Here is a 27,261-nt window from a genome sequence, read left to right as displayed (position 1 = left end):
CTTAGCTCTGTTTCTTACCCAGAGCTTCCAGTATACACAGTCTGTGTTTAGGTTAAAAATGGAAGCTTAAGGTACTTTCTTCATGTCCCTGAATGGCTTTTCTCTGGTAGTTTAGACAAATGTTTGAACTGTGTAACTTATAACCAACTGTTCTTTCGTACTAAGGCAGATGCAACAAATCATTATACAGCAATTTACCCCTCTGATTATTTCCCCTGCCACTTCAAATGTGTGACTCTGGTCAATTTATTATTGCTTCGATGTTTAAATACACTATATCTATATATCTAGTTATATACATATATATGCTTGTGATTTTTTTTTAAATTAACATATTTAAAAGATATTTGTTTCTTCTCTAAAGTTTACTGAATCACCTTAAATGAAAAAACAAAATGACTTGAGCTTTTTTTCCCCAGTACTTTGTGGTCAATGATGCTTCCTCAAACTTAAGGAGGGGTTGTTATGAATCCCTTCAGATACCATTCTTCATTTTATTTACCTTACTTCATCTTACTGCCCCCCCTACACATGCTCATTAGATAGTGGAGTTTGGGTTTTTTTTTTCTTTGTAATTAGACCTTTATAGTAAGCACCAAACAATATTACTTGACAAGCTATATCTCTAAAAATATGTAAGCATAAAGTATATAGAAGGAAGGTAAAAGGAGAAGTAAACTTTTGCAGTTAGGTCTGGCTTAATTACCCAACCCTCGTCACCTATGTTTTAAATGCAAAAATATAATTCGATATGTTTTAAATCAGTAGGGCTAAACTTGGCTGGAATTCTGGCCCATGTGCAATATTTAACACTGCCATTATTAAGCACCATATTTGTTTTATCATCTTACTGATTAACTGTTGACTCTCTGATAGTAGCTTGCATTATTTCAGGAGCACATAAATAAATGAAAAATAGCTGCACAGTATCACTGTTAAAACCAGCATTGGTTAGAATTTTTAAAAATGCTACAAGAAAGGGAGATGTGGGACTTGAAGAATCTCTTTAATGCGTGTTAGCATTGTCCCGTCAGTCCATGCTTTCTTGAGGAATAAGTTTCTTTTCTTTTTCTTTAGATCATTTAAGTGTAACTGAGCCTGTGGCTATACTGAAAGCAGATGAGGTATGGGGCGCTTTAAGAGGTAAGCTGATACTTTTCCTATAGAGCTATTTATTCTGGGTTTATACAAACTCCGTGGCAGACTAAGAAGCAGCTGACCACTGAGCCTTGCCCTCATTCAGCCCTTCATGGGAAGTAAACTTGGGCATGGAGGCCAGAAGGGTACCAAGATGTGTGTTGGTCAGACCCTCAGTCCGGATGCTCAGCATCTCAGATCCAGTGACACACCATAAGTGTATTCTTGCTGTGCCTGAAATCTGCCAAGCCAACCAAATCCCAGGTGCTAAAAAGCTCTCTGCTCTACGGTGTGAACAAATTATTCTCTGATTGCACCCAATAACTGAACATGCTGAACACCTCACCAAAAAGACCACAATGCTGAAATTTGTCTGCTGTTCTTACTGGAATGTTGTCTAAATTAGCAATTTTTTCATGCTGAATTAGAAACCTCAACCATTACAGAAATGACAGGAATATATGCATGACAACACCAGAAATTCCTACCTTACTCTCAGTAGCTTCCATTCTATTCAAGGATTAATTTGGTATGGCTGAGCTGTAGTGCTAATATTTAGTAGTAGCATATAATGAAGAGTTTGAACAGTTCTCTCTCCAGTAGTTCTTTAACTGTGGTGCTTGAGCAACTAAGGAAACTGTAATAAAGAGAAAGAAACTCAGCTACAAAGCATTCTTTCTAGCTTTGTGAATGCCTGTAAATAGTTATGGTCCTGTCCTTAACTAAAGCTTTAAGGGCAAGTAATGGGTTGTACTCCAAATCAATTTCTTGGATTTTTCCAGATTTGGAAACCTTCTGCCAGTTGGTTCATGAAGATGACTATGGAAGCGTAAGTATAGTTATTAAGTCAAAAACACAGTCCCGATAAGACAGCCACATTCTTTATTAGGTGCTCTTCTATAGAAACAGAAGATCTACTGCTTCATTAACTTTTTTTTTTTCAGAAAATGATCCTTGGAAGGCTATTAACAAACTGAAAAGTAAGTATTTCCTGTTTGAGATGACGAACATAAAATGGGAATTCTAATTTTTAAATCTCATTCTCATAGTTTCTTGTCAATGAAGCTGAAATCTACAACTTCCCAAGATTTGCTCATAGAGGAATCTTACTAGACACTTCAAGGCATTATTTACCATTGAAATCTGTTCTTACAAACCTGGTAAGTGGACAGTTTTGTATCATTAATAGTGAAGGCTTTTTGTTGTTGTATTTTGCCCCCCTGAAGTAGGTAGCAACTGATGCTGATATGAAAGGAGAACCTATCTCCTCTGGCTGACTTCTAAAAGGACAGAGTGAACTTCGCTAAATGCAGGTCAGAACCTACACCAGAGAGGAACTGAATGGGCAGATGCAGTGGTTAGTGAATTTGTAAAGGAGGCTGGGATTCACGGCACCTTGGGTTTTCTATATTTTCTGTTTCCTAAACCAGCTCACATGTTTCTTGGAAGCATGTTTTGAGACATCTGATTGTCACCAAGCAACACAGAGGAGACCCTGCAAGTCCTGGCTTGAGTGCCAATGGTTACAGGAAAACTCCAGTCTTATCAATAACCAGGCTTTGGTAGTCCTTTCTTAGGCTGCTAAGAGCAAGCCAGTAATGAAGTACAGAGCAGGGGGTGGGGGGAAAATTCCAACATGTTCACTGGGAGCTACTGACTTCTTTCACTGCTTCCCCTCAAAAAGAAGGAAAAAAACCCCAAACCAACCAAAACCCCAAAAACCCCACACCAACGCCCCTGTCGCAGATGGAGTGATGCACTTCACTTGTAAGAGAGAAGCAAAAATATACTTTATTGATATAGAACAGGGAGTTAACAAAGTTCAATGGTAAATGCGACAGTGGTTTAACAAGATTCAATGGCAAGGTACACTTGATTATTTACTGCAAAGAGGACAGGACAAAACTGTCAGGGAGATGCTCCTGTTGAGTCATGAGGTTCGGAAAGGACCCCCTTGCTTTCTAAACTCCTTCTCAGAGAGGAGTTGAAAGGGTTAAATCCCTGACAATCCCTGACTAAGACCTTACTGTGATACATAGACTTGCATTTTTTTTAGTTTCACTTGCATCCTTGTTCTCTTGTGTTTTCTTCCCCTGCAAAGTTTTAGTTACCTGCTGAGCAGAGTTGATGATAGGACATTTCCTGTAACTTCTTACCTGATAGGACTAAGCAGGCCTTGAGCAAGCTTGTTAGGCTTCCTAATTAAATCACTGATAACAGGAACTCAGGACATTTGTGCCAAAGATAAGCACCAAAGAACTAGCTTAAATCGACCCCCTTATGACATTCCAAGGCCAAGGAGTGATGAGCTAACTCAATGACTATATATGGACAAAGGAAGCCCAAAGTTCAACTAGCGGACAACGTGAGGAAGACTATGGAAGACCACCGGGGGGTGAAAAGACCCTAACCCTAATTTAAATGCGCATGCTTGGGCTATGTAACTGAATTCCGGGAACTCATCACCATAAGACTGCCCTTTTCAGGAAATCTGATGAATATGTATGATTTTTCTGTATATGAACTGATGTGTTGTGCTAACCTGGCGGAGCACTTGTGGCGGAGCGATGCCCAGTGCTGCCCAGCGCTGCAATAAAGAATACCTGCTTAATAGTCATCCCGACTATTGAGTCCTGATTTCGGCTTTTCACGGCAACAGAGTCTAGGTGTGGCTGGATCCAATCCTAGTCCCAGACTTGGTCAACGGTTTATGTCTAAAGGATTATATGTGCGCAATCGATCCTTTATATCACTTAGCTAAGGTTTCGAAGTTTAGCATGCTATTAGTCACTTACCGAGGATCTGTTACGGCAAGGAATCTCTCAACCTCGAGGAGTAACCTTGAGAGGCGTCCCTGCTCAAGCGGAGATCCTGGCGTGCAGCCCGCTGCCGTGCAGGAGAGCTCAAAGGGCTCTTGGGCTGCTCACTATTTATGGGGATAAGATGATTGACCCATAGTCATATTTGCATACTGACCACAGATTTTAGTTTCTTCACTGTGGTTAGGTGGGCGCATTGCACAATAGCCCTTGGCTATTGTGTTGTTATCTGTCTCCTGAATCCACTTTGAGCCAGATGCAGCCATAGTGACCAGACACATCCATTAGGACCGCCACTGGTGGTTATCGCTTGAGCAAGGGTTATGGGAGATAAAGGTCAGGTTGGGGGGGGTGGGGAGCACACTGTCACACCCCCCCAACTAAAAAAAAAAGCAACCAACCAAAAAACAAAACCCCAAACCAAAATTTTCTCCAAAAAGCTTAAGCAAGCACACTGTGACAGGTATGCTCCTCACACACACACACACACACACCCCCCCCCCGATAAAGATCGGGGCTTTTGGCATGGCCATCACCGGCTTTTCGAGCCTTTTGTGCTCTGCCGTGCCCCCTGGCATGTACACACTCACCACAGCTCAGATCCGACCCAGGGTATAAATGGGGCACCGCCGGAGATCCCCTTGGAGTGGTCTTCTCAGAGCAGTGGGCCTGCGTTTGGGACCTCTCCCCTTGGGTTGGTGATGCCACCTGAGGAAACTTCCCGGGATTGAGTGCCCTCACCTCCTTTGGTGAGTGATTCCTTCTGGATATATCCTTGAGTGAGCTGTCACACCCCCACCTCCCTCCTCCCCCCCCCCCGGGGTGAGCAGTTTTATCTTTTGGGTACCCACGAGAGAGAGTTTCCTCCTTTGTGAGTGAGTGTGTGTGCGCACTTTGGATCATCATTCTTGTGTGTATTGCCGTGTAGTAACAATACCCCGAATGACACCTCGAACCTGTTATATGTTAAATGTTATCGGAGTGTTGATTGGTTTCAGTTTACCCCTGTTTCTCATTGGTTTCTGTTGTGTGGTTTTGGCTGTTTTGTGAAATAAAGTTGTTTGAGCTTGTCCCTCATTTGAGTTAGTTTTAGTGTACCTCCGTGACACACACTAAGAATTGTATGCTCCCACCTTGATGGGAAGATGATGAATTTATGTAATAATAGCACCCAAAGCTGTGGGTTTTTCTGTTTTGTACTGCACTCTTTCCCTGTTAAAGTCCTTGTAGCAGGGCTTATTTGGTGGGTTGAAATGGAGGAGCCTTTGAGTGGGGGAACATGCAGTTTCATGTCTTGTCTCTGTCCTGGTTTTCCAAGATTAAATATTTTTAGATATTTCCCTTCTGTGTTGCAGAACTTTGCAGAGCAGGCTTGTTATGGGCAGGAAGAGAGTGCAGGTAAAACCAGTCTTTATTTCAGAGGTCATCCTTGAACTGTGCTCTGAACCTGCCCCTCCATGGGTATTTACCACTTGTATTTACCTTTAAGATCAATCCCTGCTCAGCAAGTAGTGTTTGTGTAGGGCAGTCATTTACAACTGAGAATGCTCCAACAACTCAAGTAGTTCCTTGTGTCAATATTTGTTGCCTTTTCTAAAAGGGCAGACATCTAAATTGTAACTTGACTTTTGAGACTTGTGTTTCTAACCATTTTTGTATTTCTGTAACTGTTGCTCTTCTGTTTTCTTTCCTTAAATTATTTCTGTGGCTCTAATACTTTCCCAGAGCTACATTTTATGCCATTTTGCTGGTTTAAAAACAAGTGCGCTTTTCCTCCCACCTCTGTGCCTGCTTGAATCCAGGCTAACCTAACAAAAAGCCAGCAGTAATCCCTTCACTGACATGTAGTAATTAGATGCTTAAGGCAGCAGTTTAAGTACATTTCTTGTTTGTGTCTAACTGCTGTACTGTATTTCCAGGAAAGGCATTGTCTTTGGGGAAGGAGTGGCTGAGGGGAAGGCCAGGAAGTATAATTTTTGAGGTGGAAAGATGAGATTTGATAGAAATGCATTAAGACATGCAGGAATTAAAACTTGTGCTGTCTAATAAAACAGATGAGAGAATTTTGGAGAATGGGCAAGGTATAAATCTTCCTTTGGATTTGGTGGGAGTTTCCTGAAGAGATTTTGTTGTTTTTTAAATACAGCTTGGTTGAAAAAAGGGGAGGGGGAAAAAAATATATATACAAAAATAATAATGTATTGTGGCAAATGATTGGAACCAACTGTGTTGCAATTACTTGGTCCAGAAGGATGTAGAGAACACTTATTCCTTCCACTCTAAGCACAACACACTTCTAGTGGCTCTAACAAACTTGCGCAACTCAGGATACGTGTGTAACTCCAGCTGGAGTCATGATTCTATAATAAATGTGTTAACATTATGTTGATTATGTACAGTTCTGTCCTGGTTTCAGCTAGGATAGAGTGAATTTTCTTCCCAGTAGCTGGTATAGTGCTGTGTTTTGGATTTAGCATGAGAATAATGTTGATAACACACTGATGTTTTAGTTGTTGCTATGTAGTGCTTATACTAAACCAAGGACTTTTCAGCTTCCAGTGCTCTGCCAGGTGTACAAGAAGCTGGGAGGGGGCACAACCAGGACAGTTGATCCAAACTGGCCAAAGGGCTATTCCATACCATATGATGTCAAGCCCAGTATAGAAACTGGGGGAGTTGGCCGGGGGGGGAGTGATCACTGCTTGGGGACTGGCTGGGCATCGGTCAGCAGGCGGTGAGCAGTTGCATCACTTGTTTTCCCTGGGTTTTGTTCCTCTCTCTCTCTTTCGTTGTTTTCCTTTTCATTACAATTTATTGTTATTATCATCATCATCATTAAAATCATTATTATTATTTTATTTCAATTATTAAACTGTTCTTATCTCAGCCCACGAGTTTTCTTACTTTTGCCCTTCCAATTCTCTCCCCCATCCCACCGGGGGAGAGGGTGAGCAGGTGGCTGTGTGGTGCTTGGTTGCTGGTTGGGGTTAAACCACAACAGTCCTTTTTGGCGCCCAGTGTGGGGCTCGAAGGGTTCGAGATAACGACAGATCTGACCAGGGCGTGTTAAAATAAATTTGTAATAAGCATTCATTATATTAGTTTAATAGTCACTGGTCACAGTGCTGTTTTATTTGTTCGCATGGTTGTATTATGTAATTCCTCACTTGCAGTATGCATTCTCTGCGGTGCTGTTTATCACCTCTGGGAGAAGGGTCAGGATTATCATTTTGCTGTACTGTGTAACATCGGTTTATGATACGATAATATTACTGGTCAAAAGACTAATTTGGTATTTGTAGTTGGTATTGCTGTCATCTCCGTACCTCGGGCGCCATCTCTCGGATATTATTAATAATGACACTCTTAACTTTTTCTCCTCGGAGAACCAATCTATGGGGAAGACGGGGGGGGGGGAATGCTTTCCCTGTTCTTTCACCTTCCCTTTCTCCTTCAGGCTACTTACACCAGCTGTCGAGAATTTTGAATACCCTTGGGATGTTCAAACCAGCATGTTCCTATTGCTATGTCTCCTGTATGTGTTTCAGGTCTTGTTTAGGGTTAAACAACTATTTAAAAAAAATACCCAGAGATTTGCCCCGAGGCTAGACGGTCATGGGTGGCACAGCATGTGGGAGAATACGGGCAGGTACACTCACCTCCAATGATCTGGAACGTCACTCCTGAACAACTACAGGATCCTGAAGAAGTGATAGAATGCTTGAAAAAAGAAATGCTGTGGTTATTCCAAAGAGGCACAACTTAATGCATTGTGCTGGGCCCTGGCTAGTATCTACCTGTGCTGGTTTTGGCTGGGATAGAGTTAATTTTCTTTATAGTAGCTACTATGGGGCTATGTTTTGGATTTGTGCTGAAAACAGTGTTGATAACACAGGGATGTTTTAGTTGTTGCTGCACTACTCAAGGACTTTTCAGCTTCCCATGCTCTGCCAGGTGCAGAAGAAGTTGGGAGGGGACACAGCCAGGATAGTTGATCCAAACTGCCCAAAGGGCTATTCCATACCATATGGCGTCATGCTCAGCATATAAAGCTGGTGAAGAAGAAGGAAGAGGGGGACATTCAGAGTGACGACATTTGTCTTCCCAAGTAACTGTCATGCGCGATGGAGCCCTCTTTCCTGGAGATGGCTGAACACCTGCCTGTGGATGGGAAGTAGTGAATGAATTCCTTGTTTTGCTTTGCTTGCGTGCATGGCTTTTGCTTTCCCTATTAAACTGTCTTTACCTCAACTCACGAGTTCTCTCACTTTTACTCTTCTGATTCTCTCCCCCATCCCACTGTGGGGGGAGTGAGCGAGCAGCTGCGTGGTGCTTAGTTCCTGGCTGGGGCTAAACCGCGACAGCCCTTTTTGGTGCCCAACGTGGGGCTTGAAGGGTTCAGGATAATGACAGATTTGATTGGAATGTGCTAGATATTGAATTTATAGCTGTTATTGCTGTTTAGCTATTAATCAGCAGGCTTCTGTGCTTGCCATGGGGCTTGCTTGCCTTACTGTATGTTAGAGTCTAGTGCTTGTTAGAGGCTGCTTTTTTGCATTTGCTGCTTGCCGTGCTGCTTATCATCTTACTCTGCTGTGCCTGGTAACATTTTGATAACAGCAATGGCAATGTGCCTGGGCTGGCAGATGGGCAATCCCTGGCTTAGGAATTCTAAGCCATGGTTCTAGTGTCGACACTACCAAACTCTGCTCAATATTACGCAGCACCCTCAGCGAGAAGAGAAGGAAAACAAACCAACAGACATAGCAGCTACTTCAACCCCAGCGACAGGCACTGCAGCTAAACCAGGGAACCAACCCATGCAGGTATCAGTCGCCCCTATACACAAGAAGAAATCTTGGAAACGAAAGATAGCTCATTCAGAAAGGGATGAAGAAGCTTCTCCTAAGAGGGAGCAGAAGGAAGAAGCATACTGTCCCGAGAGCTAGGAGGGAGACTACTCTAAAGCAGGGTCATTAGGAGAATGGGAGGAGGAAGAGGAAGAATTCCCCGTTTTGCCCCGAAGAAGAACTCGGCAGGAGGGTTCCTCCTCTTCCTTGGAGGGAGAGGAAGAAATCGTAAACGAGATGGTAACCACCTGATCTCTGTCCCTGAGTGAGCTGTGAGATATGCGAAAAGATTTCAGCCGTCGTCCAGGCGAGCACGTTGCCACCTGGCCGCTCCGATGCTCGGATAATGGGGCCAGTAGCCTAGAATTAGAGGGTAAGGAAGCCAAAAAGCTGGGATCCCTTTCTAGGGAAGGGGGCATTGACAAAGCGATTGGAAAAGGGGAACCAGCCCGCAGCCTCTGGAGGCGACTCCTGTCAGCTATGAAGGAAAGAAATCCCTTCCAGGAAGATGTTATATATCACCCAGGCAAGTGGACCACCATGGAGAGAGGTATCCAGTACCTGAGGGAATTAGCCATGCTGGAGGTGATTTATGGTGACCTGGACAACGAGCAGTTACCCAAAGATCCAGATGAAGTCCAGTGCACATGATCCATGTGGCGGAAATTGGTACGGAATGCACCATCATCGTGTGCCAACTCATTGGCAATACTGACCTGGAAAGACAGAGAGGGTCCAACAGTGGATGAAGCAGCTAGCCAACTACGGGAATACTAAGTAAGTCTCTCTTCCTCCCTCGTCTCAGCTGTGGAGTAACTGTCCTGGAAGGTCCAGCGACTCGAAGAAGATATGTCCTACTCCCCACCTGTACAGACCACCAGTATCTCAGCTATTAGGAGTCAGTGTTCTTCTGCTCAAGAGAGAGGATATAGAGGGTACACACCACGGGGCACCCTGTGGTTTTACCTGCATGACCACGGAGAGGACATGAGGAAGTGGGATGGAAAACCTACCTTGACCCTAGAGGCACGGGTATGTGAGTTGCAAGGAAAAACAATCACCAAAGGGGGTTCTTCCAGGAAAATTGCTGCTCCAGTTTCCAGTGGGCAGTTCCCCAGACAGAGTAAAAGGTAAAACATCTTACTCCTGATTTTAATGAAGGATCTTCTGACTCGAATGTACAAGAAGTGGGTAATGAATACTACGACCAGGACTAGAGGGGCCCTGCCTCCAGCCAGGTGGAGGAAAGGGACAACCGGGTTTACTGGACTGTGTGGATTCGATGGCTTGGCACATCAGACCCACGGGAGTATAAGGCTCTAGTAGACACCAGTGCACAGTGTACCCTAATGCCATCAAGCTATAAAGGGGCAGAACCCATCTGTATTTCTGGAGTGACAGGGGGATCCCAACAGCTGACTGTATTGGAGGCCGAAGTGAGCCTAACTGGGAAGGAGTGGCAAAAGCACCCCATTGTGACTGGCCCAGAGGCTCCGTGCATCCTTGGCATAGACTACCTCAGGAGAGGGTATTTCAAGGACCCAAAAGGGTACCGGTGGGCTTTTGGTATAGCTGCCTTGGAGACGGAGGAAATGAAACAGCTGTCTACCTTGTCCAGTCTTTCAGAGGACCCTTCTGTTGTGGGGTTGCTGAGGGTCGAAGAACAACAGGTGCCAATCGCTACCACAACAGTGCACTGGCAGCAATATCGCACCAACCGAGACTCCCTGATTCCCATCCATGAGCTGATTCGTCGACTGGAGAGCCAAGGAGTGATCAGTAAGACTCGCTCACCTCTTAACAGTCCTATATGGCCAGTGAGAAAGTCTAATGGAGAGTGGATTCTAACAGTAGACTATCGTGGCCTGAATGAAGTCACGCTACTGCTGAGTGCTGCCGTGCCGACATGCTGGAACTTCAATACGAACTGGTGTCAAAGGCAGCCAAGTGGTATGCCACAAGTGATATCGCTCATGTGTTCTTCTCAATCCCTTTGGCAGCAGAGTGCAGGCCACAGTTTGCTTTCACTTGGAGGGGCGTTCAGTACACTTGGAATCGATTGCCCCAGGGGTGGAAACACAGCCCCACCATTTGCCATGGACTGATCCAGATGGCACTGGAACAAGGTGGAGCTCCAGAACATCTGCAGTACATTGATGACATTATCGTGTGGGGCAATACAGCAGAGGAAGTTTTTGAGAAAGGGAAGAAAATAGTCCAGATCCTCCTGAAAGCCGCTTTTGCTATGAAGCAAAGTAAGGTCAAGGGACCTGCACAGGAGATCCAGTTTTTAGGAATAAAATGGCAAGATGGACGTCGTCAGATCCCAATGGATGTGATTAACAAAATAACAGCCATGTCTCCACCAACCAGCAAAAAGGAAACACAAGCTTTCTTAGGCATTGTGGGTTTTTGGAGGATGCATATTCCAAACTACAGTCTGATCGTAAGCCCTCTCTACCAAGTGACCCGGAAGAAGAACAATTTCAAATGGGGCCCTGAGCAATGACAAGCCTTTGAACAAATTAAACGGGAGATAGTTCATCCAGTAGCCCTTGGGCCAGTCCGGGCAGGGCAAGATGTAAAAAATGTGCTCTACACCGCAGCCGGGGAGAATGGCCCTACCTGGAGCCTCTAGCAGAAAGCACCAGGGGAGACTCGAGGTCGACCCCTAGGGTTCTGGAGTCGGGGATACAGAGGATCCGAGGCCTGCTATACTCCAACTGAAAAAGAGATATTGGCAGCATGTGAAGGGGTTCGAGCTGCTTCAGAAGTGGTTGGTACTGAAGCACAACTCCTCTTGGCACCCCGACTGCCGGTGCTGGGCTGGATGTTCAAAGGGAGGGTCCCCTCTACACATCATGCAACTGATGCTACGTGGAGTAAGTGGGTTGCACTGATCACACAACAGGCTCGAATAGGAAACCCCAATCGCCCAGGAATTTTGGAAGTGATCATGGACTGGCCAGAAGGCAAAGGTTTCGGAATATCACCAGAGGAGGAGGAGACGCGTGCGGAGGAAGCCCCACTGTACAATAAACTGCCAGAAAATGGGAAGCAATATGCCCTGTTCACTGATGGGTCCTGTTGTCTTGTGGGAAAGCATCAGAGGTGTTGTAGTAGTCACTTTAGCATTAGTATCAAGGCTTGCTGAAGTCTTAGGCCATAAGAACTTTCACCTTGATCCACCGACCATGCACTGAACTTTTACTTGGATACATGAAACTGGTGCAAATCAGAAAGATAAGGAGGCTTCGACCTTAGCAGAAGCTGCAATCTTAGAGATAAGAGAAGAATCGGCCCGCCTAGAGACAATGAAAGGGCCCAATGAAGAACGGGAAGACCCCAGACCCTGATACTAGTATTGGTCCGAACTGTCTCCTGAGGGGAGGGGAATTTAGATTGTAAGGGTATAATTACCCAGGGATTTCTTTGTTCTGGGTCCCTCTCCGGAGGCACCCAGATCGAGCTGTTTTCACCGCTGTACCAATAAATTCGCCTGGCGTACGTCGTATCGGAGACTCTGCTTTGGGAAACGTAGGGTCGAGCCAGAGGGGAGAGGAAGCACCTGAGAGTGAGTGTGTGTGTGAGCGAGGAGTCGAAAAGGGGCACCCGTCAGCTCCGTGGAGCTGCCCGCTGCGAAGGGACTAAGGTCCTAGCAGTTAAAGTCTCGGGTGGTGTGTGTGCAACTCCCTGAATGGTGTGTGTATGCTCGGGCAGCGGCTTCTCCTTTAACAAGAGGTGGAAGTCTGCTGTATGGAGTCCTATACGACAAGTTGTAGAAACTGCTGAAGGAGAAGGGGAATCGAGCCAATTTGCAGAAGTTAAGGCCATCCAGCTGGCTTTAGACATTGCTGAACGAGAAAAGTGGCCAGTGCTCTATCTCTGTACTGACTCATGGATGGTGGCCAATGCCCTGTGGGGGTGGCTACAGCAATGGAAGCAGAAGAATTGACAGCGCAGAGGCAAACCCATCTGGGCTGCTGCATTGTGGCAAGATATTGCTGCCTGGGCAGAGAACCTGGTTGAAAAAGTACGTCACATAGATGCTCACGTACCCAAGAGTTGGGCCACTGAGGAACATCAAAACAACCAGCAGGTGGATCAGGCTGCTGAGATTGAAGTGGCTCAGGTGGATCTGGACTGGCAACATAAGGGTGAATTATTTATAGCTCGGTGGGCCCATGACACCTCAGGCCATCAAGGAAGAGATGCAACATATAGATGGGCTCGTGATCGAGGGGTGGACTTGACCATGGACACTATTGCACAGGTTATCCATGAATGTGAAACATGCGCTGCCATCCAGCAAGCCAAGCGGTTAAAGCCTCTGTGGTATGGAGGGTGATGGCTGAAATATAAATATGGGGAGGCCTGGCAGATCGATTATATCACACTGCCACAAACCCACCAAGGCAAGTGCCATGTGCTTACAATGGTGGAAGCAACCACCGCATGGCTGGAAACATATCCTGTGCCCCATGCCACTGCCCGGAACACTATCCTGGGCCTTGAAAAGCAAGTCCTATGGCGACATGGCACCCCCGAAAGAATTGAGTCAGACAACGGGACTCATTTCCGAAACAACCTCATAGACACCTGGGCCAAAGAGCATGGCACTGAGTGGGTGTATCACATCCCCTATCATGCACCAGCCTCCGGGAAAATCGAAGGATACAATGGGCTGTTAAAGACTACACTGCAAGCAATGGGTGCTGGGACATTCAGACATTGGGATACACATTTAGCAAAGGCCACCTGTCGCGGAATGGAGTGAGCGTGCACTTCACTCGTAAGAGAGAAGTAAAAATATAGTTTATTGATACAGAATAGGGAGTTAACAAAGTTCAATGCGACAGTGTTTTAACAAGATTCGATGGCGAGGCACACTTGATTATTTACTGCATAGAGGACAGGGTCAGACAAAACTGTCAGGGAGACCCTCCCGTTGAGTCATGAGGTTCAGAAAAGGATCCCCTTGCTTTCTAAACTCCTCAGAGAGGAGTCTAGGTGCGGCTAGACCCAGTCCTAGTCCCAGACTTGGTCAACGGTTTATATCTAAAGGATTATATGTGCGCAATCAATCCTTTATATCACTTAGGTAAGGTTTCAAAGTTTAGCATGCTATTAGTCACTTACCGAGGATCTGTTGCGGCAAGGAATCTCTCAACCTCGAGGAGTAACCTTGAGAGGCGTCCCTGCTCAAGGGGAGATCCTGGCGTGCAGCCCGCTGCCATGCAGGAGAGCTCAAAGGGCTCTTGGGCTGCTCACTATTTATGGGGATAAGATGATTGACCCATAGTCATATTTGCATGCCGACCACAGGTTTTAATTTCTTCGGTGGGCGCATTGCACAATAGCCCTAGGCTATTGTGTTGTTATCTGTCTCCTGAATTCACTTTGAGCTGATGCAGCCATCGTGACCAGATGCATCCATTACAATCACCACTGGTGGTTATCACCTAAGCAGGGTTACAGGAGATAAAGGTCGGGGGCAGGGGAAGCACACCGTCACACTCCACCCCGTGACTATAGTCAATTTATCTTATTCTCACAGAGTGGTGGTACGGTCACCTCTTGCCTCTGTGCCATAAATAGTATATTGATAATTTATGCACTTATAGATCCACAGTAAGTAGACAGTGAAGCACTGCTATTTGTTATGCGTTAATTTGTATGTTTGGGGTGGTTGAAGTTGGGTTATTTGTTTTATCATGTGCCAAACCTTTATATACAATATAATTATAAGCAATAGACACACTAATGTTAGAGTTAGTAAAATAACAACTGGGTGAAGCATAAGATTAAACACTCCCGTTGCTGTCGGTGACCATCCAAGAAGAGTTTCCCACCAATAGTGTTCTCCATCCTTCTTTACTCTTTCCAAGACATGGTGTATCTCTTCTGCATCATGATGAACGGTGATTAGAGTTTTGTCATGATGAACGGTGATTAGAGTTTTGTGTCCATTATTTCGGATGCGTTCTAGCAGTTGACACAGGTCATCGTGTTGTAGTAGTTTCTTCACCAATGTAAGATTCATTCCGATGGGGGTAGGCAATAAATCTCGACTCAATGTATAGTTAGATTGTAACAATTGATAAGACGTAACAGGAGCTGAATAATTGAAGTCACATCCCACAATTTTAGTAAAGTTACAAACACAAATATTTGAGCGATTGCTTGTATCTACAGTAACGTTATCTACAAATATAAAATCACAAAGGGTTCTCATACAAACGCATCCTTTTCCAGTATACACAAGTACAGTTTCAGGGGCTTCATCAGGTCGTATTTCAAAATGACAAACATTTTGTTCAGTGTCAAGACAGATGTCTTGGGCTTTGAGGGTGTTACTCTCACAAATAAATCCTTGTTGTTCCCGTACAACGCATGCATTAACATCAACAGTTTGCCATTTGTTTCCATTTTGGTGGGCCCATACTCTCTGTTCTAATGGATAGAGTACAGTTCCATTGTGATTTAATCCCAACGCAATGATTGGGTATATGGTATATACCGAAGCATTGTGTATTGTTAAGACAAAAGCTGTGGCCTTATTGCTAATGGGGTCATAAGTGAAATTGACTAAATACCACCAGGACTGGAATTCTTTCTCAAATTTAGTTGCATTATCCCAAATTACCTTTCGAATTTCAGTGGGTAAGGTGCCCTCTTCACCTTCTCTTATAATTGCTGCTACCATAGATTGCATCCACAGTTGAGCTTGGATACAACTAAGAGCTAGAGAAACATTGGTTTGGGCTACACCAAGTGCATCCACAATCAGTTGGTGGTCCCTTTCATTAATTCTTTTCCACTGAGGTAATATATCAGATAAGAGCCATTGGTTAGTTCCCAATGCTAATAGAGAAGACCATAATGGGTGTTCTAATTTGTTTAAATCACTTGTTGTTGTGCTCAGTTTGTTCACGAGTACTTTGGCATCGATACTATTTAAGACTCCCAATCCTGTCCCTATGATACCGGTCACATCTCTCCTTGTTCATCTTGGAGAGCTGAGGGTTCGCCCATGTAACCATGCTAACCATCCTGCATAGGACGTACCTAGGAATGGTGAACAGGTCGGTTTGATTGCAGACATATTAATTTGCATCAGTAGTTCTACTCGTTTAAGAGACCATGATGGATTAAATAACACTTGTTGTTGGCCTGTATTTTTGATCACATATGGTCCAACTTCAGAAACTTGTGGGGATAGAATTGTCTCATCCTTTACAGTCAGGGCGGATGTTGTGCTAGGCTTAATAATGTCTATTTTAAATTTAAAGGATAATCCCACACGACGGTGAGCCCAGAGGCAGACTACAAAAACAGGTTGTACTAAGGTAAAATTGTACCAACAGTCCAGTCTTTCAAAGGCGCAAAGTTTCGTATCTTTGGCTATTGGCCTTGATGTAATGTTGTACACAGAAATCTGAGATGCCTTCTCATGGGTAGACCCATTGATCATCCGGCATCCTATTTTAATTTCTTTCCCTGCTGTTCCTCGGAGCCGGGGAACTTTATCATCAGCTTCATCTTTATCCCAGCTCCATTCGTTTTCTAAGTATGTTTCAGTTCCATGCATGACCACGGTGGAAAGCTTTAAATCCCCCTTACTAGAGTATATTCCCATACTTCCAGTGTACTTAACACGAGCTTGGGACCATGGCCATTCTCAGGTTCTTTGACCACACGCTAAGAGCAGCATTGTTAGGGTTTGGAATAGTAACATGAACACAGCATTTCCATCTGCCATCCTGTGGGGTGCTGTAAGAGAAAATAGAGACTTGTTTCGGTGGGGAGAGTCCGAACAGGTTACCCCATTAAGAAGAAGGAAAAATCCATCGTGAACTAATTCTGTGTTTTGCACCACTGCTATCAGTAGCTTCCCAGGCAAGTGGGCCACGAGGTTTAGTTAAAGTCATAGGCACAGTACCGATGGATGGTAAATTGACCATCACAGGCTGTCCTGGCTGTAATGTCATTGGATATTCTCTTTTCCTAGTAGGTGGAGCTCTAAGCTCAGTTTTTACAAAGAATGCTCGGCTTACAGGGCTTCCAGTAGGCCCATATCGATTATTTAATTGATGGAGTACTTTGGGAAGTCTCGTATCCCATTGAGCTTCCTGTGGTTTGAGACTCCTTTTCAACAAGCCATTAGCTCTTTCTACCATCCCATTTGATTGAGGGTAGTATGGGGTGTGGAAAACCCATCTAATTCCCTCTTGTTTTGCCCAATCTTGCACTTCCTTACAAGAAAAGTGTGAGCCATTATCACTCTGGGTAACATCAGGAGTAGGTAGATTTGAGAACCAAAATGATAGCCCTCGCACTGTGTTTCGCCCATCGGCCTTCCGACATTTAGTCGCCATAAGCAAGCCGGAGACTACTTCCACTCCTGTAAGGATGTATCGATATCCTGCAGAGGATTTGAATGGTCCGATATAATCAATTTGCCATGTAGACCATAAAGTTTTCCCTTCATTGATATGTAAAGGTGGTGCTTTGGCAGGATGATCTGCTTGTAATTTCAATCTACACTGAGGACATTCTGTAAGAATAGTTTCACAAGTTTTTCTATTTATAGGCCAGCCTTTACTCTGTGCAGCAAAGTAAAGTGCTTCTTTACCTGTGTGGCCTAGGTTTTGATGTAACCATTCTCCCAGTCGATACCACTCAGGATTTAAGGTGATTTTCCTAATTGTAGTTAGCTCATCTACCTTTTGATTCCACTTTGTGGCTGGTTGATTATCTTTAGCATGAGCTTTTACCCATCCCATCTTGAAAGGTGTTTTCCTGGCTATATCTAGTAATAATTGCCAATCTTTGTTTCTCCAAACTGGGGATCTATTTACTTCCCAATTCAAGGTTTCCCATTGACAGAGCCACTGTGTGGCACCGGCCCACACAGCATAGGAGTCTACATATATGATTTTTGCTCCATTCTGTGCTGCCAAAACAACTGCTCTTATTTCTCCTACTTGTGCACTGCCGTCACCTTCTTCTACTACTTGTTTGCTGGTGGTAATGTCTAATGCAACAGCCTTATATTGCCATTTACCGTTTACCCTTTTTGCTGAAGCATCTGTAAACCAAATGTTTTCTGTTGGTGTACCCTCAGTGAGGGGCAGTGCATCCAGAATGGGTGAAGGTTTAAATGGTTGTTGTAACGCTAAAGGGTCTGTGTTTATGGGCATCTGCAATTTGGAAAGCTTAGTGTGTCCTTCAGTTAGTTGCATATTTTCTGCAACTCCTGTTAGGTAGGCATACCATCTTCGGACAGTGGGTTTTTGTGCAACTCCTTCTGGGGGAGCAGTCCCCTTTAGGATTGCTTCTAGTAAATTAAATGGTCCTCTAGTTTGCACAGGTTGTCCCTGATGTATTTTCTCAACTTGTTTAACTGCTCGGACTAAAGATAAAAGTCCCTTTTCCCATCCAGAGTATCGTTGTTCTGTTTCTTTAAATGCAGTTGAGCTAAACAATAAAGGTCTTTTTGGCCCATCGGGCCCAGTCTGGAACAGGTTACAGTAAGTAGCATGTTCGGCGAAACCCCATTCGGCTATAATAGGGTCGCGGGGGTGTACTGGTCCCAGTGACTGATACGTTTTTAACTCTTCGGTTAGAGTTTTGACCGCCTCTTTATGTTCTAATTTCCACTCCCAGGGTTTGCCTTTCCTTAAGAGTGAGTATAAGGGACGGGAAATGATAGAAAATCCAGGCACATGCTTCCTCCAATATCCTAAAGTTCCCATTAATTGTTGTAACTCCTTCCTTGATTGGGGCATTTGCAGCTCTTCAATTTTTCTTAAGGTATCTGGAGGAATCACTGCACTGCCTGCTATCCACCAAGTACCTAAAAATTTTACTTCTTTGCTTGGTCCCTGACATTTTCTGGGTGGAATCTCAATTTCTGCTTTATTTAGTGCTTGCCATACTGCTGCTGCTGCTGCTTCCCCAAGATTTTCAGGGGAAGTTCCTCCAGTCAGAATATCATCTCTATATTGGTACAGTTTCACTTCTTGGGGGAGTGAGACTGTAAAAGTTCAGCAAGCGCAGCATGAGCAATCGTGGGTGAATGTTTATACCCCTGTGGGAGTCTGTGAAAGGTGTATTGTATTCCCTCCCAAGTGAAAGCAAACTTCTCTTTATCCTCCTCCTTTAAGGGAACCATAAAGAACATATCTTTTACATCTAGCGCTGCCATCCATGGGTGTGCAGCTGCTTGCACAGTAGCTGTTAAGTTGGCAATGTTTGGCACAGCAGCTGTGAGCGGGGCTGTATTGGCGTTCAGGCACTGATAATCGACTGTTAAACGCCACCTCCCGTCTGGTTTCCGGACGGGCCAGACAGGTGAGTTACATGGGGAGTGCGTTCTGGAGATAATTTGTCGTTTCTCCAAATCAGCTATGACTTCAGAAATTCCATTTCGTGCCGCAGCAGAAATGGGATATTGCGGTACGTTAGTGATTTTTGACTCGGGGAGCGCAGGGGCTGCGCGCAGTGCCCGCACTGCAGCCTCCCGGCTTCTGCTGGGGTTGGGATCGATGTTCGAGCCGAAGGACCACACGCTGCCGTTTGGCAGGCGCCAGGTTCGTCCGTTTAAAACATGGAAACCTAAAATATTTTCATGGTGATCTTTAATTGCAAAGCGAGTACTCGACATGCGCTTCTCGCCCGGGAGCCATAAATTGACCTTGGCAGTTTGGCACTGAACACTTACTCCGTTCACGCCGGTAATTTTAACTCTTTGCCGTCTGGGTTGTACACCCAGCTTCTCGGCATCTTGTTGTGTTAATAGTGAAATTTGTGCTCCCATATCTATTAAAAACTTTACCAATTGTCTTTGAGGACCAACTGGAATTAAAATGTATGGGCCGTTATCACTTATCCACTGATAAGCCTCCACTTTCCGGACAGGCAGGCCCAGTTGCCTTCCGGACACTACTCGTTTTTTGACTTCATGCCCTGCAGTTCCTCCCTAAGGGGGAGGAAGGGGTTGTCTCCCCTTCTGGGGTCTGGCGCAGGAGGAGTTGAGATATGGTCCTTCCTTTCACCGTTATCTTGTTTTTGGAATGCTTCAATCAGACTCAAAATAATGCCAGTAGGCTGACCTTGAATCGCAGCTCTGGGAATGCCTAAAGCTAATGCATTCCTCCACAATTCATTCCTCTGTTCTCGAGATTCTGTTTGGGGGTTTTTTAATTTGTTTCCCTTCGATCTCGTTTCTGTTCCCCGTTTTATGGGTCTTACTTTGTGATCTCCTCCCCGGGGCTTCAGGTTTTGTTTTTCAGCTGGTGCATCCTCCCAGCCCATCTCACGGCTGTAGTTAACAATGCTGTGCATCAATTCTGCCCAGGTAGGGAGCTGCTTGTGGGCATTTTGAGCGTTATCACCTAGTCCCTCATTGTGTTCTGTGTCTTTCTTGATCTCATCTCATTTTGCAACTAAATGGGATTTAAGAATTGCCAGGGCTCCTCTAATCAGTGGTTTTAACATTGCGAAATCTACTGTAGCAGACAGTGGGACATCATGGGACCCTCGTTTGTGCATGGCTTGTATACAGGCGGCTTTTGTGACGGCTGTAGAGAGCTCACTTACAGATTTAATGGGAATTATGGAGGGTTCACCTCGCTCCATGCTGTCTATTCCTCCAGCCCAATAAGCTACTCGGCTGGTGATAGAATGAGGTGTATTTGTCGAGTCAGGTCCTAAATTTAAGAAAACTCCCGGACCCCAATAGCCACTTGCTTCATCCTCGCTCAACATTATTCGGTCGCCACCACTGAGGCATACTCGCCACAAGTATTCTGTTTCAGTTTCACCTGGTTTTCTGCTATATCTCTCTTGTAAATTTGTCAATTGCAATGGATCCCAGGGGATGGTTCGCGTAGTCACGATGTATGTCGCGTAGTATGTCGCGGATGACCACCCCGAGGGCCCACAGTTCTTTCTGTTTTAACAATGGGTCTGGCTTCGTACTCAGGAGGATTTGTGGGGAACAAAGGGTCGTCGTCTTCTGGCTCGCTATCATCGGGATCACCCCAGATGTCTCCATCCCAATCTTCAGGGGATACTATTAGTTTCCTAATCTGTACGATGTCGGGGGGGGGGGGCGGGGAGCCTGTATAAGCATCATCTCGACCTTTTCTCCCAACTTTTCTCTTTTTTCCTTTTCCTCCTGTAACTGTTTCTGCAGTTGTTCAATTTTAAAAGATAGTAACAACTCAGTTGCCTTTCTACCTTCTATTTCCTTCTCTAGGTCCTGCTCCTTTTTATTTCTGTTGTCTCTTTCCTGATGTGCAGCTTCTAAACAGGCACCTACCATCTTGCAGATAACTCCTTTCCCTTTTCCATCTTTTGTGCGGCCTCTAGTTACTTTTAGGTGTTCTTCAATGGCTTCCCAATTATGCCAATTGTCACGAGTCCATTCTGCTGAGAATTTGGGACTCGGATTCACTCCATGCCTCCGTAAATAATCAGTGATACTACTTGCCATCCTGCCGACTACACCAATTTGTCACGGATGGAGTGAGCGTGCACTTCACTCGTAAGAGAGAAGCAAAAATATAGTTTATTAATACAGAATAGCGAGTTAACAAAGTTCAATGCACAGTGTTTTAACAAGATTCGATGGCAAGGTACACTTGATCATTTACTGCATAGAGGACAGGGTCAGACAAAACTGTCAGGGAGACCCTCCCGTTGAGTCATGAGGTTCAGAGAAGGATCCCCTTGCTTTCTAAACTCCTTCTCAGAGAGGAGTCTAGGTGCGGCTAGATCCAGTCCTAGTCCCAGACTTGGTCAACGGTTTATGTCTAAAGGATTATATGCGCACAATCAATCCTTTATATCACTTAGGTAAGATTTCAAAGTTTAGCATGCTATTAGTCACTTACCGAGGATCTGTTGCGGCAAGGAATCTCTCAACCTCGAGGAGTAACCTTGAGAGGCGTCCCTGCTCAAGGGGAGATCCTGGCGTGCAGCCCGCTGCTGTGCAGGACAGCTCAAAGGGCCCTGGGCTGTCCACTATTTAAGGAGTAAGATGATTGACTTATGGTCATATCTGCATATCAGCAAGATGTTTAGATCCCTGCTTCAGGCAGCCCTTGGCTACTTTGTTGCCATCCGTCCCCAAAGTCCAGCATAAGCTGGATGCAGCTATCAGGATGACTCCCACTGATGGTTACTGCTTGTGCAGGGACCGGGGGAGGGGAGCACACTGCCACAGACACCTGGGCCAAAGAGCATGGCATTGAGTGGGTGTATCACATCCTCTATCATGCACCAGCCTCCGGGAAAATCAAAGGATACAATGGGGTCTTAAAGACTACACTGCGAGCAATGGGTGCTGGGACATTCAGACATTGGGATACACATTTAGCAAAGGCCACCTGGGTAGTCAACACTAGGGGATCTGCCAATCGAGCTGGCCCTGCCCAATCAAAACTGTTACGCACTGTCAAAGGGGATAAAGTCCCTGTAGTGCACATGAAAAACATGCTGGGGAAGGCAGTCTGGGTTATTCCTTCCTCGGGCAAAGGCAAGCCCATTCGTGGGATTGCTTTTGCTCAAGGACCTGGGTGCACTTAGTGGGTGATGTGAAAGGATGGGGAAGTCCATTTTGTACCTCAAGGGGATTTGATTTGGGGTGAGAATAGCCAATGAACTAAATGGTATGATGTTAATTGCTATATAATACTGGATGTCATCACTTTTATGGTTGCTATATGCCATATCAACAGTATTACAGTAAGAATCTCCCAGATGAATGAAGAATGAACTTCGATGAAAGCAAGCAAAGTGCAATGGTGATGGAACCAGAACTGGCTTCAGCATGCAACAATCCACCACCACAGACCATCTCTCCTGCCCTGAAGGACTGTTATGACAGATGGAGCCCAAAGTCATGGACTAAGTGAACTCAAGGGACATTTTAGAGGGATGGCCCATAGACCAAGGGAATGATAGCTGTGTGTACATATCAAAAGACAGGGAAAGTGGTGGTGATTAATTGGAATGTATTGGAAAGGGTAGGGCCTGGGCATGACCTAGATGGTATAGAATAAGGGGTGGATACTGTCCTGGTTTCGGCTGGGATAGAGTTAATTTTCTTCCTAGTAGCTGGTACAGTGCTGTGTTTTGGGTTTTAGTATGAGAATAATGTTGGTAACACGCTGATGTTTTGGCTGTTGCGAAGTGGTGTTTACACCAGTCAAGGACTTTTCAGCTTCCCCTGCTGTGCCAGGTGCACAAGAAGCTGGGATGGAGCATAGCCAAGATAGTTGATCCAAACTGGCCAAAGGGCTATTCCATACCATATGACGTCATGCTCTGTATATAAACTGGGGGGGAGTTGGCCGGGGGGTAGCGATTGCTGCTTGGGGACTGGCTGGGCATCGATCAGTGGATGATGAGTGTTACATCACTTGGTTTTTGTTTTTTTTTCCCCTGGGTTTTGTTCCTCTCTTTTGTTGTTTTCCTTTTCACTACAATTTATTATTGTTATATTTATCATTATTTTTATTATTTTATTTTATTTCAGTTATTAAACTCTTCTTATCTCAACCCAGGAGTTTTCTTACTTTTGCCCTTCCAATTCTCTCCCCCATCCCACCGGGCTGGGGAGGGTGAGTGAGTGGCTGTGTGGTGCTTGGTTGCCGGTTGGGGTTAAACCATGACAAGTTCACAAAAGGGAAGTAGTGACGCTGTATTGACTGAAAATGTAAGGGGAACATTATCCTCAGAGGGGGGAAATGCATGGTTTATTTTGCAAGCATTTAAAATGGATTCTGGAGAAGTCACTAGCAAATAAGGATATACTAAATGTTAGGAATCTCTCTCATGCTGTTTAGTTTTTGAGTCCAAAGTACTTAGGTAGAAAAGCATAAGCTTTTCTGTAAGCTGAAATAGATGATGGTGCATAGAGAATTACCCAGATATGTTGTGAAGTGGAAGCAATTCATAAACAGCAGTTCCCCGTCTACTAGCTAGTTTAGCACGATCAGATCAAGTGCTTGTTGTCAGGAGTGGAGCAAATAGATGGTGGAGGAAAGGAGCAGTAGTATAAACAGGTTGGTGCATTTTGGTGTATGTTTCTAGGATTCAGTGAAAAATGGTATGCTTTCTGTTTTATTTTTTTAGTTGTTGCCTTAGGCATGCAAGATACACTGGGACAAGAGCACCTTTTCTGCATAGGTTTTCTGTGAGAGTGAAGTGCTTAACTAGACTGTATTGCATTGTTTGTTACAGGATGCCACGGCTTTTAACAAGTTCAGTGTTCTCCATTGACATATAGTAGATGATCAGTCATTCCCTCACCAGAGTATTTATTTTCATGAGTTAAGTAACAAGGTGAGTAAACATAATTGGAGCAGGGTGGGAGGGCAGAAATCTGGCACATATTTCGTAAAAATAAAATGCAGAGCCTATAAATGGTTGAAAGATCTGCCTTGGCTGATTGTGAAACAGTACCAGAGGACCAGTAACCAGCAAGTCCAAATTTAGGATCCTACCTGAGCGTCTACATGGACCATGTTCGAGTCTTCCTTGGTAGATGCACGGTAAATGACCTTCCTGACGCTACTGTGCAAATTTGCTAGTTACAGTGATCCCCAGTGTTTGCAGGCCTTCAAACAGGCCTGTGCAAATAACCTGTTGTGGTAAACACTGCTTGGATTTCTGTTGGTTTGTTTGTTCAACTGTTAGGTTTCCTTCCACTCAAACAAATGTAAGAGTTTCCTGTCAGCTGTAGGTTTGGAACCACTGCAGTAGTACTTTTGCCCTTTCTGAGATCTAGTTAACTTTACAACTTATGACACATCTATAAGAGGTCCAAAAGTGAGAGGTTGTTTTCTAAAACAAATACAGTGTAATGTATTTCTTTATTCCCTGATTCACAGCAGGTTTTGCTAATTAATGAAAGCCATCATGAGGTTCTTGCTCAGTCACAGTACAATAGTAGCCAAATCAAGCATGAATAATTAAGCAGACTGAGCCTAAGCACAAGATTCATGGTTCTGTTTTAAAATGCTTGATAGAATCTGACCTTCATATGAAAATTATATAGGCAGTGCTTAGAGCATATGCCATGAAGAATTTTATAATTCAAAAATTGTGGATGCTGGATGGTGCAGTCAAATTTGTTTTCCTAGTAATGGCTGTGGAGTTCTGTCCTATTCCCCACTGACAGCTGGGAAGAGGGAGACGGCCTTTGCCTGAATAACCTCTTTTGAAAGGCTTCTTGTTTGCCATTATCTTTTTTGACTAACTCTGCTGCGGAAACTGTTTCCGGATAAATGGAAGCTTAAGGTGCTATTAATCATGAGGAGTCAGATGCTTTTCTTATGTACTTTGGCTCTTCAGCAAGCATATGTTTCACCAAACTGTAGAAGTCTGGGTCATTTGTCACATTTGTTGGCTGTGTGGGAGTGGAATAATGCTCAAATTCAGCATCGCAATACAAACATGCCCTGATGCTAAATTGAGCATTGTATCAAAACTGACAAGCAGAAGTGTTGGAGGAAGGCACCATTCTTTCTGACTTGGCAGAGTTTTTCCATTAGTCTTGCATGTCATGTAACAAAGGCCTTATATTTCAGAACTAATGATGCAGAGATGGAGAGGAAAACTAACTTGTCTCTGTGTGGAAGAACTGAAAAACTGAAAATCTTTCAAAAATCTGATGGAATAGAAACTAGCTTTTCTGTTTTCTTCAGTAACTGCAAGCTAAGGAAGAAATGAGGGTCTCCTCAGGGGATTTATCTTAATATGGAAAAAGGTGGGGGTTTTGGTGTATTTTTGGGGGATTTTTGTGTTTTGTTTTTTGTTTGGCTTTTATTTTCATTAGTCAACCAAAAAGTTCTGTCAGTGCAGTTGCACATGTGATAAGCCAGAAAAGGCCAACTTGTAAAACTGCTCTCCAGTCTAAATTATGACACTTTAATCCCAATTTTATGAGCTGCTGGTATAAGGTTTTGTAAACTGTCTCTAAATGTGAACACTTTACAGGGATCTTACTCCTATAACCACATCTGTACTCCTACTGATGTCCATCTGGTGATTGAGTATGCCCAGTTAAGAGGCATTAGAGTTATCCCAGAGTTTGATACCCCAGGACACACGCAGTCTTGAGGAAAAGGTGCGTCCAAGAAAGTATTAATGGCTGAAAGATTGTGATAAGTAGGGTGTAGCATAATATTGCTATATAAAAGCAAATTGAGTTGTTAAAAGCAACCTTTGAAGTGCTTTGAAAGGCTCTTGGTAAGAGGTAAGCAAGGGGAAAAATCAGTGATAGTCATGACCTTTACATGTTAGAGGAACTAAAGTGAATGGAGAAAGCTGAAACATCCTGTGCTGGATGTGTGTGCAAAGGCACAGGTGTATTCTGTCTGCCTTAGACTTAATATTGTTACCACCCAATCCAGTCCTTTTGAGTAATAAGGCAGTGGCTAGAAATAGTGAGCTGAGCTGCTGTCTATAGAGTAGAGACTTCTGCTTTGGGAAGGTTCTTTCAAAGTGGCTGATGTTTCTGTCTATTAGTAAAGTGATACTTTGTCAGTGTACAAAACACAGCAAAGTTGGATGCTTCCTTCACTCTCTATCTTCTGGGTTTCAGGGTAATCATTTTCTTGATAGAGAATGCATGAATTCTAAGAATGGTGGTGTTTACATGTACTCAAGGACCAAGGAACTCTGTGACTTAATTCAAGATGCACGGACTGCGATTTCACTGCAATTAACTCAAGATGGTTTTGGCCAAACTGGAAATAGTAAAGATTTTCTAGTCCCTCGTAGATTTAGCTTTAGCCACAGGATGTCTTGTGCTCATCCTTGAGGGGATGTGGCCAGAAAGTTGGAAGATGCTTCAGGCTCTTTCTCACTAATTTTAAATGAGGAGGAAAGGAACAATGCAAAAGCTAAATTTGCTAAACACTCTTTCTGAATCCTTCATCTCATGTAGTCTTTGCTGTTACAGAGCATTAACAAAAGCCAGTGGGTTTCCTGGTGATGGGGGGGGCTACATTCATATTAAGAGCAAGGTTCAGCTCTCTTGCCTAAAATCAACTGTTCTTCATAGCTTCTTGTATAATAGCTTTTTTAATGTGAGCTAGTCCTGGGTTTGCCCATGAACCTGGGAACTTTAGCTATGCTTTGCCTGCATTCAAATACAAGATGTTGGAGAGAGGCCTGAAGGCATGCATGGAGGATGGTTGAAGCAATCTACCATTAGGGCCCTGTTTAGGGGAATGTGCTCAGAGTAGGAAATGCACAGCTAGGAAGCTGCTTCTGCTGCAACCACAGTTTGCCAAGTAAACTGGACTTAGGAATCTCCAACCTACATATAAAAACTTTTTCCTGTTTTGTTATCCTGGCTCATGATGCTTCAGATAGCTTGATTCAAGAACTAGTGCTTAGTTTTGATGTTTGTCTAGCCTTCCTTTCTTGTGTAG

The 27,261-nt window shown here is 44.3% G+C and overlaps 1 pseudogene; it reads left to right on the top strand.

Annotated features, from left to right (window-relative positions):
• Window positions 1-27,261, top strand: part of LOC140650723 (beta-hexosaminidase subunit beta-like) — a 112,129-nt pseudogene that overhangs the window by 1,955 nt on the left and 82,913 nt on the right.

The sequence above is a fragment of the Ciconia boyciana genome, chromosome 4 (genome assembly GCF_034638445.1).
Source record: "Ciconia boyciana chromosome 4, ASM3463844v1, whole genome shotgun sequence".
Classification (NCBI taxonomy): Eukaryota; Metazoa; Chordata; class Aves; order Ciconiiformes; family Ciconiidae; genus Ciconia; species Ciconia boyciana.
The sequence above is the reverse complement of the archived record's forward strand: the minus strand, read 5'-3'. Positions and strand labels throughout refer to the sequence as shown.